An 18,911-nucleotide genomic window follows, 5' to 3' on the forward strand; every position below is an offset into this window, starting at 1 on the left:
CTGGAAATAAACATTGCTTTTCAAATAAAAAGTAGTCAAAGTTAGCTTGTACACTATCCTATTATAACTGTGCTCCCTTTACTTATGTAATGTCATATTTTCACATCTAAATTTCAATAACTATATCCTGGAGATATTCAGGATTATGATAGGAAACTTAGGAAGCAGTGAGTCATTCAGTCCCAACTTCAGAGTTTAAATTTACAATTTTTCACTTTCTCAATGATGTGAAAAGCAATATCAATTCAGTAGAATAGAAATGATGCTCAGAATTTTTTTAGCATTTATTTATTTCATGTGCACATATTTGTTTGTATGTGCATGTGTGCATGCAGGCATGCACACGTGTGTGTACGTATGTGTGTGTGTACATGTGTGTGTGTGTATGTGTGTGAGTGAAACAGAGAACAAATTATGAGAGTTGGTTCTTTCCTTCTACCATGTAGATCATAGGTCACAATTTTTGGAAGAAAGCACCTTTATTCATTAAACTATTTAGCTGGCCCAAGAATTTTTGAGTTTGGATGCTTTCCCAGGCTATGGACACATAATACAGTACTCTCTGGAGATCCCTGGCAGCAGTAGATAGCTTCAGCTCCCAGTTAGCCAGGTGGCCATAAGAGAAAATACCCAATACTGTACAGTGTACTGTTGCTAAGCTTTGATGTTCAATAGGAGAGGTATATGAAATACCTTAATATCTTTCAGCTTGCATTATAAGTGAAGGGACATCTATACCAGTTATCAGAATTCTTGGTTAGGAAATTCTGCTTGCTTTTTTCCATGCCTACATTTGCAATTGTTTAACAGTGAAACTTATTTTTGCTCTATATTGCTCTTATATATTCACATTGCACACTCATTACAGTGTGAGTGTGTGTGTGTGTGTGTGTGTGTGTGTGTGTGTGTGTGTGTGTGTGAATGCTAGGTGGGGGGTTAATCTAGCTGCTTGCATGCCCATTTCAACACTGAGATATATACCTCAGCCTGCACTATGTACCATTCTACTTATAACAAAACTTCCAGAAACTAATTGAATGTGTTCAATCATTAGGATAGATTGCTTTTGTGATACCTGTGTGCTATTCATTATACTTTCTTGCTTTAGCTGCCAAGTTAGGACAACTGGTGTGAAAGAACAGTGAAATATTAGGTATACTTAAGTCATGGAGTGATGATAGCAAACTTATTCACAGATATAATTCACATTGTAGGGTTTTATTATTTAAGGTTTTCAACTAGCTGTCTAGAAAGGGGATACATATATGATATTGGTTATGTTAAATTCAAGCAGAATATATAAAAAAGTTCACTGATCTTTAAAGTCTAGCTTAGTTTCAGTCACATGGAGTCAGCAAAGGCAATTAAAATGAAAACTTTTCTATCAGTCTTTTCAAACAAATTTAATTGCTCATGTAAATTCTGTCGGTTTTATAAAATCACGTTTTGAGTCTCATGGATACCTTCTGCAGTATTTTCATACAGGAGATGGATTTTGTTTTCAGTGTTGATCATTTACATCATATTTTCCAGCCTACAATATTTTTTACTTGACTTTCTAGAACCTACTGTTCTTTTCTCACATCCCATAATGGCATTTCAGTTAAGTAAAGACAACAAGGAGACTAGGATTTGATTTCTAGTCATCAAAATTGATGAAGAATTATATGAGTTAATCTTGATATGACTGAGAAGAAAAGGCATATGTTCATTTATATGTGCCAGATCTGAGCTATAAATGTTCTGGGAGAGCAAAGATGAAGAGGAACTGCTCCTGCTTTAGAGGACTCACTTGCTAGTGAGAGAAAGGGAAGTAGTAGACATTGTTCTAGTGGGCAAAAAAGAAGAACTTTCAATCACAGCAAGGGAGGACAAAGAGTGTGTAGGAACAGAGGCAGCAATTAAGGAAGATGCAAAAAATCTATGAGCATCAAGAGATGAAATGTTTTATCACATAAACTTGTTTCACAGCATTCAGATTTAAACATTTTACCCTGCAGGGTATGAAAATGATTTTAATGTGGGCTTTGAACAGATGATCAACAAACCTGAAGTCATGGAGAGGTAGTAAAAGATCATTACTAGAAAGAAAGTTGTCTCTGTTTCTTTCTCTGTGTCTCTGTCTTTCTCTGTCTCTCTGTGACTGTGTCTGTTTCTCTCTGTCTCTGTCTCTGTCTCGCTGTCTCTCTGTCTCTCTCTCTCATACACACACTTTATGAATCATCTTCTGTTGACTATAATTTTTGCTAAATCCTTCCACTAAGAGTCACATCCTGGTATCTGGATGGTCTTCTAGATAGGAAAATTAATTTTAAAGGCAGAAACTGTCAAATGAATTTAGGTGATAAAATATGGTGTCCATATTATGGTTGTGGCCCTGAAGATTGAGAAGAGCACACAGATTACAAAAGAAATGTAAAAAACAGACAGGCAGAGAGACAGCAAGGTTCTCAGGTAGGTAAATTCTTAAAGAGAGGTGACATGTCACTTTTGTCCAAGTTAATTCTGAAGATTTAATACCAACAATAGAATTTAGTTTATTTTAGGCTTCCAGAATCTGATACAATATATGGTATTGATATACTGAATGACCAAAGCCTCTTCTTGGTTCCGTGAGTGGCAGCATCTAAACTATAGCTGTAGCAACAGCAGCAGAAACTTAGTTATTGGTGGAAGGGGGTGTGTTTGAGGCCTATAATGAAGTCTTTCTGAAGGCATAATTTCCCATGGTAAGAACTGGCATATACTCACATCTCATGACTTAGTATAAAGTCTGAGTAAAAAGATGAGGTGTCTAAATCCACAGCTTCTCACCCAAGTCTCGTGGTTGCACTCTTCCGGGTGCCTCTCGTAACTCAACTCAGATATTTCTTCTGACCAATTCCCAAACTTCAGTTAGATTTTCTGCTCAAATATATCCTACCATTCTCAATGACTGGGCCTTTTTTTTTTATCTATTTGTTGGGTAGATTACAACATAAATAATTTGCAAAAGCTAAGCTTACTTATTTAAGTTTCCTGAAGTACATTGTTCTACATATATCCTGGTAATCAAACATTTCAATTAATCTATAGCAAACAGATTCAGAATTCCCATCTAGAATCTTTACCCTGACATGTCTTGACCTCCCAAATCTTGCTCACAAATATATTTTGTTCTATACCTGCCTTTAAAAATTCTCCCATACAATCAAAAATGTATCCAGCTTTTCTCTCCTAAACCAGACACTTTCTTTTCTGCCTCTGCTCTAACTATATTCTTGCCTAGACATCCTACAGTTTCTTTGCTATTCATATGATTTATTACACCTGCATTAAGGTCCAGCTGTGGACCCCCAACCTTCACAAAAATTTTATGCAAGCTCCAGCCCATCATCACACCTTTCTTAAATCTAATTAGCTGTTGCTTTCTACCCTGATTGGCAGAATTAGTAATGCCTTTTTATAATGTGACGCGTGCATTCAAACTGTTATTGGCATCATAAGTTCTTAAAAATAAAGTTAATATTTAAGATAAAACTTGTCTTGAGTCTATTTGTAAGAAAAATCGGCAGATTGAAGCTGTTACCCATGGCCTAGAGTCTATGTAACAATGCTCAGTAAAATGCCTTGATGGTGCTCATGATTCAGCTGACACAATTGGCTTTGGTTGAGGAACTAGCCTGTACCTGGACACATAAAATGCAGCCTGCATATTGAATTCTATGGGTAAGATTGTGAAAGCCATGAAACAGAGGTAGAAGGATTGATGCAAGTTCAATGTCAGCCTAGGTTTCATAGTAAATTTAAGGCTAGTTTGGACTACATCACCAGACCATGTCTCTAAATACTAAGAAGCGAAAATTATGGAAGTAGAGCTTCCCTCTCAAGGGAATTCCTTCTGGAAAAAAACTCAATCTATACAGACTGCTGAAAATGATTATCTCTCTGTGTTCAAAAGTAGAGAGAGTAGAAAGCATTGTCTTGGATTTTCTTTAATATAAAAGAAAATTGTAAGTTCATTGGCACCTTTCATATCTCAAGGGAGGCTATGCTACTTGGGTGATAGTTGGCTTAGATTTAAACATAGGAAGCCCAAAGCAAAACATATCAGTATGTTTACAGGTGGGAATGTTAGAGGAAAGACGAGAGGCTCTAGAAGTGGAGGGGAGGAAAGGAGAGAAGAAAAGTGAGAAGGAAAGAGGAGGGGTGAGTTAATGGCAGCACCAGAAGAGAAAGTGTATCTGGCCAGTTCGCACCATGAACACAGGTGGTTGTTGACAGTACCATCAGCAAACATGTGTTGATAATCACTGTGCATTACATTCCTAGTAATAATGGGCCTTCACACAAAAGAAGCCTATCCCCCCAACACTTAAAAGCAAAGCACTGCATACACACACACACACACACACACACACACACACACACACACACACACACTTGCATAAGCAGACATGCAAATATACACATAAACAGAAGCAGCAAGTTAGACAGCATTTTATCAATTATCATGTAAAAAAGAAAACTGTAAGCATATATATTGGAAAAGGGATTGGATTGTAAGTTTAAAACTTGAAAACCAAAATGATATGAAACCTCATATGTTTCTTTAAAGAGCAGATCTTTGGAGACAAATCCTCATATGAACTGTGTGCCTTGGTAATGTATTATTCTATTATGCAGCTTCTTCATCATGACAAGGGCTATAGCTATGCCTACATTGCAAGGCAAATATAGATTTACACAGAACTAATATTTAATTTTTGGTGTTTATCATTATTGTTTCATTACCATGTTAGATTCAATGGAAAAAGACGTGATTTATTCAGTCTGGTTATTGTCCCTTCCATATTTCTGCAGAAGAGACTCTGTAAAGATTTTCAGCTGCCATATGACAATTTCTTGTTAAACCTCAATGAATAAATCCTTTCTAATGAAATGTTTAATTTTCTCACTCAGTGATTTCCTACCCCTCAGTCCAAAACCTCTTGCACATATTTTATCAGACCAGTAGCCTCTGGCGTGGCTGCTTGGTTTTTAATCCATTCAACACCACCCCTTTTTCATAAGCATGACCAGTTCCTCACCAATATCAGCTCCTTCTGCCCTCACGGGGGGCATAGTAAGCTTCTAAGAGAAGATGAGTGACTGTCCAGTCTTGGTTTGTCACGGACACACATTTTCCAACCCTAGAAGGTCTACTGACTCAGTTCTGGTTAATCTACTCTTCACCTCCCAATACCATTGTCTGATCTACAGTTTCCTGGTATCCTTGGTAATGTAGATATGTCCACTAAGAAGAGTGGAGCTGCATACTACGGAGTCCACAATGCTCTGGCCAGCTGCTTGGGCAATTATCTTTGATATATTTTCATTGTTCTCCTAGTACTGTCTTAGCTAACACATGAAATTAATCATGAAAGCTACTTTTAACATATTATTTGTCCACAATGAATGCAGTTTTAATTTTAACTTTTTATTTCAAATTTAGTAACAGTTTTCTTCTATATTTAGAAAAAAACAGAGGCATCTTTATAGATCTGGCTTGATAGAGATCAGAGACTCCAAATGCAGTCTCTATGTACATACGTTAGACTTGTATTTCTGGATCAGAGAATTATAGAACAGGCCCATAAGCTGTGTTGTTACTGTATGGTTGTGTTAACATTTCATTTAGACAGTTTCAATGTGTCTTATTGACTGTAAACACTAATTTGGTAAGAAAAAGCATCCTTATAATCTTTAATTGTAAACAAAATGATATTATAATCCCCCAGAAATATGATTATAATATGAATAATATGTTGTTAAGCAACACTACATCAAAGCTATAACCATAACCAAGACTTATGAAACTACTACCTCTTCAGTAGGAAGCTTATAGAACTCGACAAAGATTTCTTCAAAGAGCCCAGAACTTAAAAGTGAATGATAACAATAATGACTACAAAACATTAACAACAACAAACACTAACTAAGCATTTACAACAAAAAGCTCACTCTTTGACCATTTCATTTACTTCCAGATACAAGTGGTAAAATATCCTGCCAACCAACAAGGGAGAGGTATGCTGTCTACTGCTTAAAAAAAAAGCCAAAACCCAAAACAAAACAACAACAATACAAAGACGGCTTTGAACATTCAGTCAGTCATGGACACATCTGGTGAATATATATGTGGCTCTGGAACTGGGTATTAAGGAAGAGTGTGGCAGGCTCCAGTCTTGAGAATCTGCATTTCAAGGAATAATATCAATATTTTTCTAACTGTATATTTAGAGTAAAGCTGTTTACTGGGACTGTCAGAGAATGTGCCTAAAAATAGACACAAATACCCTGACTCTGGTATATTTGAGAGGAGCTTTGCAGCTGTGGTAATTTCCAATTAAATGGCTGGAGTGAATGTGATGTTGCAAGGTGTGAAGTTCCTCTGCTCGAGGTGTTAATGTGTCCTGGCTCATTGAGGATTATATGAAGACAGTATAGACTGATAGTGACCTTTCTGTGCTGTGCATTTTCATCCTTCCCCCCCCATGACTTTCACAGCATTCATGTGTTCCTTATTATTTTCTCCAAATGCTCATTGTGGTAGGAAGGATGTGATGGTTTCAGCAGAATTACTTAATTAGGTTTAAGTAAGCAGTACATGCTAAGTAGGGTAGGTTTGCTTTCTGGACATAAAAATGTGCCTGCCATGCATGCTGGACTCCCGAGGAATGAAACACAGTGATTGATGCGATGATAAAGCGATGAAGGGAAGGATAATGCTGGAGAGATAAAAGTCTCAAAGGGAAAATAAAGTAGGTAGCAGCTGCCCCCATCTTAATTGAAGCATAAATTTCAAACAGAGGATCTGAGGTTAAATTTCAAGCACATACTCAGAGTTTGTGTGCCTCTGTGCATCCATGCCCATGAGTGTGCTGTAAACAAGATAGTCAAAATCTCACCTTTTGTGTAAAGAATTTTAAAACTATTCCTAAACATGTAAAAAGTTGGAGATGTAGGATTATATCAACTGTCAGGGAAAGATATTCATTTAGTTAGCATTTGACAGGATAGGAGAGCCATTGGTAGACAAGAAACATTTTTGGCTGTGGTGATGCAGTTGGCTATTATATACACAGTTTCTGTAGCAAAGTATTTGAACATCCTTTGTTTTTGTTTTTGTTTTTTCCTTTCTACACACACTTTTCATGCTTCCACTATATCCTCTGCCAGGATATATTTGAAAGAGTAAGTTGGGTTGTACTAACAGCATTAATTTTTCTTTTTCTTTTACTATATATACAAAAGCCTTAAGCCCAGCCACTACCTATGTGCCAAGTCTTCCATCTCATTCTGTGCCCCAGAGTCAAGTGTCCATTCTTCAGACATGATGCTCCATTTCAACACTATGTTGGGATAGTCAGACAATGTAATGAGACTATTGTGCTTTCACATCTATTTGTCATCCATTAAAATTCTTCCCACTCTAGTTAGGAAGCTAACATATGTCTTTCATTTTCAAACCCTTTTAGCAACCCTGTATGTTTAATAGTCCTGCTGTGGGATAATCTTTTGTACACTGTGAAGATGTGTCTTTGCCATGGTGTCTTCTTATTGGTTTAATAAAGAGCTGAAAGGGCAAGAGCTAGACAGGAGAGAATAGGCAGGTCTTCTGGGGAGAGAGAGGAACTCGGGATGAATATAGGCTTGTGAGAGATGCCAGGGAGACTCAGAACAAGTCAGACATATTGAATGGGAGAGAGGTAAAAGCCACATGGTAAAATGTAGATTAATAGAAACAGGTTAATTTAAATTATAAGAGCTAGTTGGGAATAAGCCTAAGCTAAAGGCCAAACTTTCATAATTAATAGTAAGTCTCCATGTCATTACTTGGGTGCTGGTGGCTAACAAGAAAGTCCATTCAACTATACAATATATGGACAAACTTTTCACTAATGGTTTTAACATAGTTTTTCAAAATGAGCTTTCGTGTGTCTTAATGCATTTTGGACGGTCTGTCTATTTTTTGGAGAAAGAAATTGCTTAATGAAAAAGGAAGAGAGGGTTATAATTTATCCTGTCTATATATTGTTGCATATACGTTAGGAATTCCAGGAATGTTCGAAAGCCATTGAATGTCATCAGAAAGCATTTAAGTTCGTGTAATATTTTTCATCCTAGACTAACTGCTCCACTAAACTTTTCAAGATTGTATTTTGGAAGGTCTCAGAATGTGAAGCAATGGAATGGGTGTGAGAACAGACGCGCTGCATACAGAAGGAACCCAAATGTTTTTCAAGAACTGCCTTGGGGACTCCATATCCCACTACATGGGGTAAACTATTATTAGAAGTATTTTGGAAAACAATCTCGCCTTTCATACCCCATCTTTGTAGTTTAATATTGCTTCTATGTTCAAACATATAGTAATATAATCCTGAGCTAGGCAAACCTTTCCTTCAAGAATGCTTCCAGAAAAAAAATGTTTCTAAGCTTACAACTCATGCAAAATCTCATGGCTTTGTTAGAAACTTTTTAGAAATAGAACTTGAAAGACTTGAAACTTTTTTGTTTTCATCCCTACCACATTTCCTTCCCCTCTTTTGTCTCTGCCCAGTCCCTCCTTCTCAACTCCCTCTTGACCCCCCATCCACTCTCCTCTTTTTCTATTCAGAAAATGGCAGACCTTCCATAGATATCAACAAAAGCAAGGCATATCAATTTGTGGTGAGACAAGGCACCTAGCCCCATAATAAGACTAGATAAGGCAAGCCAGTGTGAGGAATAGGGCCCCAAATGCTGGCAAAAGCGTCAGAGACAGCCCCTGCTTCCACTTTTAGGAGTCCCACAAGAGGATCAAGCTACACAACTGTAACATATATGCAGAGGGCCAAGGTCAGTCCCATGAGGGTTCCCTGGTTGTCTGTATAGTCTCGGTGAGTCCCTATGAGCCCAGGTTAATTGATTATGTAGGTTTTTTTAGAGTGTCCTTGACCCCTCTGGCTCCTAGGAAAAAAATCATTCTGAATGAGGTAACCCAGATCCAGAAAGATAAACATGATTGTCATCAGAGAGGCTTCATCCAGCAACTGATAGAAACAGATGCAGAAACCCATAGCCAAACATTAGGTCAAGCTCAGACCATTTTTTTTTTTTAAAAAAAAAAAATAGTAAGCTATATCACAATAAAATCAGGTAACTGCCATTCAGACAGCAGATAACAAAAAGAATATAATACTAATGTAAATGATAAAATGGCAATGTATGTATCTTCTTTTCATTGTAAACATAGTTCATTTTAGCTGAAAATGTGTCCTAGAGGATAGCTATCAACACTATTTTCATCCACTACTGAGGAAGTCCTAGCTCTTTGTGCTGTAACTAACAAAATTTACTTCAAAGGACTGTGGCAAGGGAAGCTGCTTCCTTATACTACTTGGATCAAATTGCTTCCTGCACCTTTTCCCCCAAACTAATGACTTTCACAATTCAGAGACAAAATAGCCTACAGAATCAAAGTAAACTTTACAAACAAATAGTGGTCTCTACCTTTGTAGAAAGCTAATGACTAATTGTGCTGTCACGTGAGCATTTTTCTTGGAAACAGACAAACTTATTCCCCTTTCAATACTCTCCTTTACAACTTTGAAACTTTGATATTAATTCTATTTGTTGCAAATACTAAAATAAACACAATTAGGATAAATATTACTCCATATTAATCAAAAGCAAGCTTAAAAACCAGAGAATCTAACATGCAAGGATTACAATAAAGTCTAACCCAATCATGGTTAATAATTAGCAGTTTCCAGAGTGAAATAGAAAATTTTGATAAGGATTGAATGAAAGTGTTATAAGGCTGGATTGATCTTTATCCCAGTAATGAATCTGGCATTTTGATCTATTATAGACCCGTAAAACTTCAAAATATGGATGACACACTGTGGCATTGCAAAGAAATAAGGTGTCCATTAGCTCAGGCTGTCAGATGAAAGTTTCTGCCATGTTTTTTGGCAATCCACAGAATTTCCACAAAGTTTGGAATCTATGAGATTGTGATTTTTTTTGCATGCATGATTGGTATCATCATGTTGATAAATGGTTAGGAAGGTATTCTTGTTATATTTTTATAATTAATTTATTGCTGACACCTTGGGAGTCCTACTTAACATTCAAAAGATTGTTAGACTATAATGTGTCATTCTCTAATATATAATGTGCAAGATATCATGAACGCCTAATTTCCATGCAAATATGTTAGATTCTAATGTACTTTATATACATACAGTATATTGACAAAACGGCATCATTCTTTTTCAGAAAATAAAAAGGCCTTTTCTGCAAAATGCTTAAAAAACTCGAATATTCATATGATACAATTAACCCATCCCATTGTTTTCTACATTAAAAAATTGTTCCTATGCTGTCTGTGTCCATACTTGAATTTATAGAAAACTTCATTTTCCAACATATTAAATAAAAGGAAGCATTAAATACAAGTCAAAGAGAATGTGGCTTGCAAAGGTAAATCATTTAAAATGTATTTTAGAGTGAAAAAGAGTCAATGGGAAAAATAATGTCTGCTCATGGGTAATAGTTAAAAGTTTCCAGAGTGAAACCCAAAAATTAAGTAAGATTTGAATGAATTTCTTTGTATATATTCTTTGAACCAAACCAATCTGAGTATGCATTATCATTTTAGGTACTACATGAATAAAATTCAGAACAATAAATACTTTCAAAGAAATAAATGCAAGAAGGATGGTATAATGTTCTGAATTGAAGCAAGCATGAAGAATATTTATAGGATCACATACAATGAAATCATATTCATGTTTTTATGTTGTATATAATATAAATATGTCAAGTCAACACTTTCCCCACTGCACCCTGAAAAGTATGATTGCTGATGTCATTAGAGTTCAGAATAACTGCTTACAGAGGAAATCTCTATCACCTGTAAGTTTTGACTATTACATTAAATTAAAATCTAGAGTATATTCACACATGCTTAATGTACACCTTAAAATAGATCCATGCTTCCCTTGAGAGAAAAAGTCTCAATTCTTACTGTATACATTGTAAAGCAAAGAAGTCTCATTCTTCAACAACCTCTTCAGTGGACTTAGAAAACAAATAGCAAAGCTATACATTATTCAGTACCTCCTGGAAGCATACCAAAGCCCTTGGAGCAAGTGATGAATGAGCAGATGTCTCCCTTATGCCTTACCTGGTTTGCTCTTTTTGAAAAATCCAACCCCTGCTGTCTACCACACAAAGCTCATGGCCACTGGGTGAAATCCAAACTGAGTTGTTGATCATGATACTTCCAGCATGTCACAGATAGCAGCATCTCTCAAAGTCCCACAAGCCAACTTCTTGAAACATGCCTGCAACAAACAAGACATTTCTTCATTATAATTGAAAAATGGTGAGCCACATCCTAGGACTAGGGGCCTTCACTACTCAATCAATAAGGGAATTATAAAGTACTGTGTAAGGTACTATAAAATGCTGCTCAGGATGCTGAGAAACACAAAGCTGGAAGGCTGAAGTGTGTCCTTCTCAGAAAGTGTTTGTGCAGAGCACATTTTTCTTTTCATGCTTTCACTCACCTGCTCAGTCTACAAGTATTAATAAATGCTATTAATATTAAAACACTCATATTATTAAATATACTTCAATCTTCATGTAACTGACCACCTCCAGAAAAATCAGAAAAATCAATTTTTCTGATTCCACCCATAACACTTTCAAAGTAATTGAGCACTGAGATATCACAGAGAAAAACCTATCAGCAGCAACAGCAGAATTCACATGATGATATGGACCAAACATAGCATATTTTGTGAGTTCTGACATCCCACATAAAGTCAGTATTTCTAGTAGAAAAATTAGGTCACCTTTTTAACAAAATGTGTGAGAAACAACCTTGAGTGGAAAATGTGAAGTATTATTATAAATTCAGCAGCCCCCACTCTCCATGTTAAGATACAGATGGCAAGATTATAAAGAGAATGGATACTCCGAGATCAGCTGCTCCCTGAGACACAAACTCTACCAACCCGAAATATACTGGAGTTAGTGTCTCTACACAAAGGGATGGCTGGAGCATACGAAAGCAATCATATAACTGTATGGGAGCAATAAATCACACATTTAATGATCCAGTCATTAGAGTCCACATAGATACATATGTTGTTTAAACTTTGCAGATATTTCTGACATCCATTGATGGAGAAAATTCCTAAGCACAATCACCAGCTTTTCCTGTGCTGATGCCTGCCACACAAACAACTGAGTTCACTAGGAATGCAGAAAGGGATAGGGAGGGCTAGTTGGTGGTCTTTCCAGAGGAATCTCTAAGGACAGATACCTTTGTTTTTAAAATCTACAACCATACCATCTATGTATCTACATCTCTATCTATCTATCTAATTATTATTTTCCTACTAATTCCATTGGGACATTCCTTTGAACGGTTATGTTGGACAGGCTCAGGGACACAGGTGTAAAACCTGATTTTAACAAGTCACAATATCACCGTGTACCTGCAGTTAGAGCTCAATTGTTCCCATAAGGCCACATGGAAACTTCATTCAAAGTCTCAACAGTGAGATAGTGACTGTCCCATTTCAGCAGGGATGGTAAGAGAACAAGGATCCAAAGTCCAGTCCAACTCATGCCTCATTAAAGTCTAATATTTCAGAATGCCTTTTAGAAAAACAGAGTTGTGTATATGGATAATGGATAATAAATGTTCATGCTTCAATTTAAAACGAGTATTTTACCTTGATACTGGCTCTCTCTCTCTCTCTCTCTCTCTCTCTCTCTCTCTCTCTCTCTCTCTCTCTCTCTCTCTCTCTCTCTCACACACACACACACACACACACAGAGGACTTGAAATTCCCAATCTGTCAATTCAAGCTCTGATATTTATTAACCTACAACCTTAGTTAGGTTGTAGATGAAAATTATTTTTATTCATGCCAAATATTTCTACTTATCTTCTTTGAGAATGCTCATAAAATGATCAAATCAATAATCTTATAACAGAAACTAATGTTCATAAGTGATACTCTTTTTAGTTTTGTGACAGCCATGTGGGATAACATGAAGGAATGGACACTTAAAACTAAGGCCATTTGTGGGATTGTATGGGAACCTACCACAGTAGAAGCTTCTTAAAATCTGGTGGACAGATAACAGTGAAGCAATTTACAAGCATAATTTTCAAGCTACACAAATGGCTTTGAAGTGAGGAATTTCCAAGAGCTACCTGCTTTGGAAACAGCCATCTGTGACTTGGTACTGATTCTCACATGTTGGCACAGTCTCTTGTTATAAAAAGGTAAAAATAACATAATTTGCTTTTAATGTTGTTTTATTTTATTTAAAAAAGGAATATTATTGATCAATTCTCAGAAGGGGGTGTTTTTGTAGTTCCTTTTCATTGACTATTGGTTACTGATTTATTGAAAATTATTCATTTACTCTACTTTGTATTAAAGACAGATTTTTATAAAATATATTCTAATCAGTTTCTCCTCTGGCAATTCCTCCAACAGCCTCACCACCATCCCATCCACCGATAGCCACACCTTTTTCTCTCTCACTAGAAAACAAACAGGCATTTAAAATAAAATAAATAGCCAGGCACATATCTTTTGTCTCAGCAGTCGGGAGGCAGAGGCAGGCAGATCTGTAAGTTCGAGGCCAGGCTGGTCTATAGCGCCAGTTCTAGACAGCCAGGACTACATACAGAAATCCGGTCTTGAAAAACCAACCCTCCCCCCCCAAAAAAAACCGAAACAAAACAAAAAACAAAAAACAAAAAACAACCAACCAACCAAACAAAACAAAACAAAACAACAACAAAAACAGCAAAGTAAGGAAAGAAAAATAAAATCAAATACATCAAAATAATGCAAAACAAATAAATAGGAAGAAAAAACAAAACAAAGTACAAGAAGCACAAAGAGATGCAGAGATACACACATTTACACATACAGAAATCCCATAAAAAACGTAAAATTGGAAATCATGAAAGAGAAACAAAAGACCTGTAAGATTAAAAAAAAAGCACCGGCAAAGCATTATGAGACACAATACCTCCCAAAATACCATTGATATAGTTAGTGCTGGCCGTTCCTTGCTGGGCATTGGGCCTGGCCCTAAGAGTGGTTTGTATACCCAGTGAAACTCCATATCCTCATTGGAGAAAACGAACTTTTCCTTTACAACTGGTTATTAATTGAGATAGTTTGGAATTGGAATGGGAGCTTGTGTTCACCTCTCCTCTTAGCACTGGGACTCCATCTGCCTCAGAGCATTGCAGACCCTGTATGGGCTGCCTCAGTTTCCATGAGTTCATATGCTGTGTTTAGAAGGCCTCATTTCCTGGTCCTCCATCTCCTCCAGCTCTTGCATTCTTTGCACCTTCTCTTCCACAGGGCACCATGAGCCCTGAGGGAGGAGATTTGATGGAGATTTGACATCCCATTTTAGACCATGTTCCAAGGTCTCTCACTCTCTGTACATTGTCTAGCTGTGGATCTCTGTATTTGTTTCTGTCTGCTGCAGGAGGAAGCTTTTCTAATGATAGCTGAGCAAGACACCCTTATATGAGTGTAGAAGAATGATGTTAGGAGTCATTTTATTACGAAATTCCTTTAGTAGAACAATAGTATTTAGTTTTCTCTTAGGTTCATGGCCTATCTAGTCTCAGGTTTATGGCCACTGGAGTAGATAGAGTTAGGGATGGATTAGTTCTCATGGAATAGATCTTAAATACAATCAGGTGATTGGTTACCTGGACAATTTTTGTGCCACTATTTCACCAGAATATCTTGCAGGCAGGTAACCATTGAAGATTGAAGGGTTGCAGCTGGGTTGGTGTTTACCTTCTCATCTGGTAGCATGGAGAGTACCTTCCAGTACTATGAACACTAGTCAGTAGGGGTGAAGGCTTCAGTAGGCACCAGTTCAACTTCACGTCCAGTGAGTAATATATGTGGTGTCTTAGGCAATAGGGCCTTATCATTAGTTTGTAGAAAGCAACCAACCTGGGCTTTTTGGGGATTTCCAGGGGACCCCTTTGGCCAAAACTCAATTAGATGTACCTCATCCCCAGTATTGGAGTTTTAATTTAGTGGTGAGAGATGTCTAGTTGGAACTTTGTCACCTCCATTATTTGGTAATTCATTATATATATATATATATTGGTTTTTTGAGACAGAGTTTCTCTGTGTAGCCTTGTGCCTTTCCTGGAACTCACTTGGTAGCCCAGGCTGGCCTCGAACTCACAGAGATCCGCCTGCCTCTGCCTCCCGAGTGCTGGGATTAAAGGCGTGCGCCACCACCGCCGGCTATATACGTATACGTATATATTTTAAGAAGCTTCTACTGTAGAAGGTCTCCATACAATCCCACAGATGGCCTTAGTTTTAAATGTCCATTCCTCCATTCCCTTCTATACCTCCCTCTTCTTTCCAGTCCATTTAATCCTCTTTTTCTAATCTTCCCTGTTGTGGAAAATTATTTTTAACTGTAAAGATGTGTTACATTTGTTTATGCCCCAGAATATCACCTTGACTGTGTAAAGGTGTGTTACATTTGTTTCTGCTGCCTTTGTTAATGATGTAAAGATGTGTTACATTTGTTTGTGCTGCACTTCTTTAATTATGAAAAGATGTGTTGCTGTTTCACCTTGCCTGCCTGAGGCACCTGATGGGCCTAATAAAATGTTGAGCAGCCAATTGCTAGGCAGAAGAGGGATAGGTGGGGCTGGCAGGCAGAGAAAATAAATACAAGAAGAAATCTAGGATTGGAAGAGGAATGAGAGAAGAAGGAGGAGGAGGAGATGAGGGTGAAAGAGAGGGACATGACCAGGTCAAGAAGCCAGGCAGCTGCCAGACAGACAGACAGAAGCAGTGGAAGGAAGCTATACAGATGGAAAGAAAAGTAAAAAGCTCCAAGACAAAAGGTAGATAAAGAGAAACAGGTTAATTCAAGTTAAAAGAACTAGCCAGAAATGAACCTAAGTTAGGCTGAGCATTTATAAAAATAATAAGTCTCTGTGTCATTATCTGGGAGCTGATTGGTGGTACAAAAGAAAAAGTCTGGTATACTCCCCTCCCTTAATCCATCCATAACTGTATATTCCATTTTCAGTTCCTTTTGAGATCCTTCTTTTACTCTTAATACCTCACTCTATACTTAACTTCTGTGGGCATATGGATTATAGCCTGCTTCTCAAAAATGTAAAAGCTAATATCACATATAAGCAAATATATACCATATTTTTATTTGGGAGTCTGGGTTATCTCGCTCAGGATGACTTTCATAGCTCCATTGGTTTACCTGTGAATTTCATTCCTTTTTTAACAGCTGAGTAATATTCCATTATGTAAATATATAACATTTTCTGTGTCCTTTCGTCTGTTGGTGGACATCTAGGATGTTTCCAATTTCTAGCCATTATGAATAAAGTAGTAATGAACATGGATGAACAAGTGTATCTGTAGCAGGATGTAGAGTCCAATGGCGATGTGCCCAAGAGTAGTATAGTGGCATCTTGAGGTAAGTCTAGTCTCAGCTTCCAGAGGAACTGCCACACTGGATTCCACAGTGACTGTGTACTTTTGTACTACCACCAGCAGTATATGAGTGTTACCTTACTCCACATTCTCACCAGCGTGAGCAGTCATTTGTTTTATTGACCTTCGCTATTCTGTCTGTTGTAAGATAAAATCCCAAAGTAGTTCTGGTTTCTATTTCCCTGATGACTAAGGATGCTGAACATTTATTTAAGTGCTTCTCAAATATTTGTGATTCATCCTCCAAGAACTCTCTGTTTAGAGATCTGTACCTTTTATAAATGGGGTTATTTCTTGTCTCTTAAGTTCTTTCTATACTTTAGATATTAACCCTCTATTTGTTGCATACTTGGTCAAACTCTTCCCATTCTGTAGCCTTCTGCTTTGTCTTAATGATGGTGTCTTGCCATACAGAACCTTTTCAGTTTCATGAGATTCCATTTATTAGTTGTTCTTAGTGCTTGCACTAACAGTGATCTGGTAAGAAAGTCTCTTTTCTTGACAATGAGTTCAAAAATTTCCCCCACTTTCTCTTCTACTAGATTCAGTGCATCTGCCCTTATGCTGAAGTCCTTAATCTACCTGGAGTTGAGTTTTGTGCAGGGTATTAAGTATGGATCTATTTGCATTCTTCTGAATGCAGCCATCTAGCTTGTCCAGTAGGATTTATTGAAGATTCTGTCTTTTTTCCAGAGCATATTTCTGGATAAAAAAAAAAATCAGGTGTTCAAAGGTGTGTGAATGAATGTCTGTATCTTCACATTGATTTAATTGATCAATGTGTCTGTTTTTTTTTACAACAATGCCATTCTTATTTCTTTAACTATAGGTCTGTATTATGATTGAATTTGGGGTTGTTGATTTCTTTGAAATTCTTTTATAATTCAAGATTATTTTAGCTATCCTGTTTTTTGTGTTTTCAAATTGGAATTTGAAGGAGATTATACTGAATCTGTAGATACCTTTTGGTAGGGTGGCTATTTTCAATATGTTAAGCCTACTGATCCATAAGCATAGGAGATCTTCCCATCTTCTAATGTCTTCTTCAGTTTCTTTCTTCATAGACTTAAAATTTTTATCACACAAACCTTTCACTTGTTTGGTTAGAGTTACCCTAAGATATTTTTGAGGCTATTACAAAAGACATTGTTTCCCTGATTTCGTCGTCAATCAGTTTGTCATTTGTATATAAGATGGTGACTGATTTTTGTTGGTTAGTTTTGTATTTGGAAAATTTACTGAAATTGTCTATTAACTGTGTAAATTTCCCAGTGGAACTTTTAGGGTGATTTACATACACAATCATATCATCTGCAAATAAAGATACTTTGACTTTCTTTTACTAACCTCCTGATCTCCTTCAGTTGTCTTATTGCTCTAAATATTACTTCAAGTACTAAATTAAATAGGTATGGAAAATGTGAATAACCTCATCTTGTTCCTGATTTTAGTGGAAATACTTGGAGTTCCCTTCTTTTATGTTGAGGTATATCTTGCGATAAATCTCTTCTGATATTTTGAGGTATGGCCCCTGTATCCCTAGTCTCTCACAGACTTATATCATAAAGGGGTATCGGATTTTGTCAAAGGCCCCCCTGCATCAAATGGTAAGCTCGTGTGGCTTTTTTTCTTTCAGTCTGTTTATATGGTAGATTATATTTATCAATTTACATATGTAAAACATCTCTGAGATGAAGCCTACTAGTTCATGGTGGACTGAGAATCTTTGCATTCATGTTCATATGAGAAATTGGTCTGTAACTCTCTTCGTTGGGTCTTTATGTTGTTTAGGTATCAGAATAATTGTGTTATTGTAAAAAGAAGTGGCAATGTTCCTTCTGTGTCTACTTTTGTGAAATGAATTTGTGAAACATTGCAGTTATTTCTTTTTGGAAATATGGGAGAACTCTGCACTGAATTCTTCTGCCTCTGGATCTTTAATGACTATTTCTACTTCACTAGGCATTATTGGTCTGTTTAAATCATTTGTCTGATCTTGATGTAACTTTCATAGATGGTGTATCAAGAAATTTCTCCATTTCTTTTAGGACTTCCAATTTGGTGGATTATATTCATTTAAAGTATGTCTTATGATTATCTGGAATTCCTTGGTGTCTGTTATTATGTTTCCATTTTTGTGTTTACCTTTGTTCTTTGCATCTTTTAGTTAACTTGGCTAGAGGTTTATTAATCTGACTGATTTTCTCAAAGAACCAACTCTTTGTTTCATTGATTCTTTGCAATTCTTTCTTTCTTTTTTGTTTATTATTTTGGAATCTCACATCATGCTCTCTTTCCAGTCTTCCAAATCTGCTCCAGTCTCTTTTGACTTCATCCACTTCCCCC

The 18,911-nt window shown here is 36.7% G+C and overlaps 1 protein-coding gene across 4 annotated transcripts in view; it reads right to left on the reverse strand.

Moving 5' to 3' along the window:
• Lingo2 (leucine rich repeat and Ig domain containing 2) overlaps positions 1–18,911 on the reverse strand; it is a 1,171,857-nt gene that overhangs the window by 318,327 nt on the left and 834,619 nt on the right. For all 4 annotated transcript variants that reach the window (XM_028878475.2, XM_028878483.2, XM_028878480.2 and 1 more), the window contains one exon: positions 11,198–11,357. The gene's annotated coding sequence lies outside the window, so the exon portion shown is untranslated. The remainder of the gene's footprint in view (positions 1–11,197; positions 11,358–18,911) is intronic.

This window comes from Peromyscus leucopus, chromosome 2 (genome assembly GCF_004664715.2).
Source record: "Peromyscus leucopus breed LL Stock chromosome 2, UCI_PerLeu_2.1, whole genome shotgun sequence".
NCBI lineage: Eukaryota > Metazoa > Chordata > Mammalia > Rodentia > Cricetidae > Peromyscus > Peromyscus leucopus.